We start from the raw sequence: 3,819 nt of genomic DNA, 5'->3' as shown, positions 1-3,819 counted from the left end.
TACAAGGTGATCAGGATGTCCCACCTGGGGCTCACAGTCTTAATCTTCATTTTACAGAAGAGGTAACTGAGGCAGAGAGAGGTTAGGTGGCTTGCCCAAAGTCGAAGAGCTGACAAGTGGCAGAGCCAGGGTTAGAACACAAAACCTCTGTCTCCCAAACCCGTGCTCTTTCCACTAATCCTATTCATTGAGTGCTTACTTTGTGTAGGGCACTGTACTGAATGCTTGGGAGACTACAATACATCAGAGTTGGTAGACATATTATCTGCCCACAGTGAGCCTAAAGTCTAGAGGGGGAGACAAACGTTAATAAAAATAAATAAATGACATATATATAATATGTATATTATATATATTATATTATATTATATTATATTATATTATATTATATTATATTATATTATATTATATTATAATGTTATATTATATTATATTATATTATTATATTATATTGATCATGTGATATTATATATTATATATTATATTATGTTATGTTATATTATATTATATTATATTATATTATATTATAGTATATTATACTATATTATATTATATTATATTATATGCTGTTATGTTATATTATATTATATCATATTTTCTTTTATTTTATATTGCATTATATTATATTATATGATTATATTATATTATATTATATTATATTATATTATATTATATTATATTATATTATATTATATTATATTATATTATATTATATTATATTATATTATATTATATTATATTATATTATATTATTATATATATGCATGTATATAAGCCCACATGTGAGATCCAGGACAATGCATTCATTTCTGGATATGAAGTAGCTAACCCATGACCTCTGACTCCCAAGCCCGTGCTCTTTCCACTGAGCCACATTGTTTTATTTTGCAGATGAGGGAACTGTGGGAACTGAGGCATACAGAAGTGAAGTTACTTTCAAAACGGCAATCAGCATACAAGTTGCAGGGCAGAAGTTAGACTGCAGGGCCTCTGACTTCCAGGCCTATGGTCCTTCCACTAGGCTATGCTGTTTCCTTGTGTCACTTGATAATTGATAGTTCATTGATTGTCAATTAAGGCTCAAAGCCCCTTCAGGTGGAAGAGTATTCTGACTCCAATTTCCATGATACTGAATCCATCCTCCAGCATAGTGACAGAGAAGGGGTTGAACAGAACTGGATTTCTACCACACAACCCTGTTTTAGTCTGACAATGATGGGGATAGCGTTTGAATGGTCATGCCCTGGCCAGGCCAACAAGCTGAAGCTCTCTATCACCAGAGGGGACTGGTTGGGAGCAATAGGAAGCAGTTGGATAAACAAACACAGCCAATACTTCCTGGGGCTGCCGACCACAAAGGATTTGTTTGAGCAATAAGGCCAAATGATGAGGCCAGATTGACGAAATTCAGATGAGTTTTGTCACACGGTCTTTTTCCCCAAAATACGGCCATGGGAAAGGACGTGGATCAGGAAGTAACAACCTTTGACACTGTCGACCGTCTCCTCCTCAACGTGTTACCCAACATTGGCTTCACAGACTCCATCCTCTTATGGTTCTCCTCAACTCTCTGGCCATACATTCTCAGTCTCCTTTGCAGTCTCCTCCTCCCCCTCCCATTCCCTACCTGTAGGGGTTCTTCAAGGGTCAGTTCCTGGTCCCCTTCTGTTCTCCATCTATACTCACTCCTTTGGTGAACTCGCGCGCTGCCAATGTTTCAACTATCATCTCTTCACAGATGACACCCAAAGCTACATCTCATCCCCTGTTCTCTCTTCCTCCCTCCAGTCTCGTATCTCCTCGTGCCTTCAGGACATATCCACCTGGATGTACGCCTGCCACCAAGAATGAACTCCTTATCTTCCCTCCCAAGCCCTGCCCTCTCCCTGACTTTCCCTTCACTTTGGATGGCACTACCATCCTTCCCATCTCATAATCCCTCACTCTTGGTGTCTTCCTTGACTCTGCTCTCTCATTCATCCCATACATCCAATCTGTCACCAAAACATGCCACTCTCACGTTCACAACATCGCCAAGATCCACCCTTTCCTCTCCATTCAAACCGTAACCTCGTTAGCACAATCTCACATCATATCCCGACTGGATTACTGCATCAGCCTCTTTTCTGATCTCCCATCCTTCTGTTTCTCTCCACATCAGTCTATAGTTCACTCTGCTTCCCGGATTATCTTTCTACAGAAACGCTCTGGGGATGTCACCAACTCCTCAAAAATCTCCAGTGGTTGCCTATCAATATCCATATAATGCTAAACCTCACTATTGGCTTCAAAACTCTCCATACTCTTACCCCTTCTTACCTCACCTCCCTACTCTCCTTCTGCTACCCAGGCCGCACACTCTGCTCCTCTGCCTCTAACATCCTCACTGTGCCTCGTTCTCGCCTGTCCTGCCATCTCGACCCTTGGCCAGTGTCCTACATCTGGCCTGGAATGCCTTCCCTCTTCACATCCACCAAACTAACTCACCTCCCCCCTTCAATGCCCTACTGAAAGCTCACCTCCTCAAGGAGGCCTTCCTAGACTGAGACCCCTTTCCCTCTGCTCCTCCTTCCCTCCCCATCGTCCCTACTCCCTCCCTCTGCTCTAACCTCCCTCCCAGATCCGCAACACTTGTGTATATATGTACATATTTATTATTCTTTATTTTTTATTAATGATGTGCATATATCTATAATTCTATTTATTTATTTTGATTCTATTAACGCCTGTCCACATGTTTTGTTTTGTTGTTTTGTTGTCTGTCTCTCCCCCTCTAGACTGTGAGTCCATTGTTCGGTAGGGATGGTCTGTAACTGTTGCTGTATTGTAATTTACAAGAGTCCCATCACCACATTCCAGGCAAGTGCAGGGTCTGCCAACTCTATCGAAATGTGCTCTCGCTGGCATTTGGTACAGTGCTCTGCAGGCAGTAAGCCCATTGAATTATAAACCATCTACTTAATTAATATTCCAGCCGATTGGAGATAGACTTCCCTAGAGACCTAGAGTCAAGACAAACCAATTGAAAAAATGAGAAGGGACTGTCATGCCCCTGCCAATTAGGCTCTATTTTGGATTTTGACAGATCAGTAATTCCTTTGGAAACCTCATGGGCATGTTTGAATTTCATTGAAAACTTTTTCATCCCATTTATCTTTAGAAAAACAGGTTAGAGTGGCAGAGTAAAGAATTCAAACTCTTCAAGGGCCAAATAAGCTGGAAAGTCCTCCCCCATCCTCAGAAATTCAATATGCCCAGAAGCCCAATAATCCCCACAAACATTGCCATGCCAGATTGAGTGCTTGAGGAGCTGAATGACAGTAAAATTGAATGCAAACAAATGATGATTACTGATCTCTTTACCAAAACCTAATTTTTAGCGATATTTGTTAAGTGCTTACTTTGTGCCAGGAACTGTAGGATGCCCTGAAGTAGACACAAGATGGTCAGTCTCTGTCTTACCTTGGGCTCATACTCTTAATGCCTATTTTCCAGCTAAGGTATTTGAGGCCCAGAGAAATGAAGTGACTTGACAAAGGTCACTCAGAAGACAAATGGTGGAGGCAGATTAGTACCCACGTCCTCTGACTGCCAACTCTGTGCTCTTTACACTAAGCCATGCTGCTTTTCCTAGAAGCAGTATGGCCTAGCTGCTTGTAGAACCTGAGCCTCTTGTATTCCTTAGAGCACAATGCAAAAGGTGGAAGACATGATCCCTGCCATCGAGGAGCTTACAAACTAGAGGCGAAGACAGAGAAGCAGCCATGCTTAATGGCTCCAACACAGGACTGGGAGTCAGAAGACCAGAGAAGTTAAGCA

Source organism: Tachyglossus aculeatus (genome assembly GCF_015852505.1).
Source record: "Tachyglossus aculeatus isolate mTacAcu1 chromosome 12 unlocalized genomic scaffold, mTacAcu1.pri SUPER_6_unloc_2, whole genome shotgun sequence".
Taxonomy (NCBI): domain Eukaryota; kingdom Metazoa; phylum Chordata; class Mammalia; order Monotremata; family Tachyglossidae; genus Tachyglossus; species Tachyglossus aculeatus.
This window is presented reverse-complemented; position numbering follows the sequence as displayed.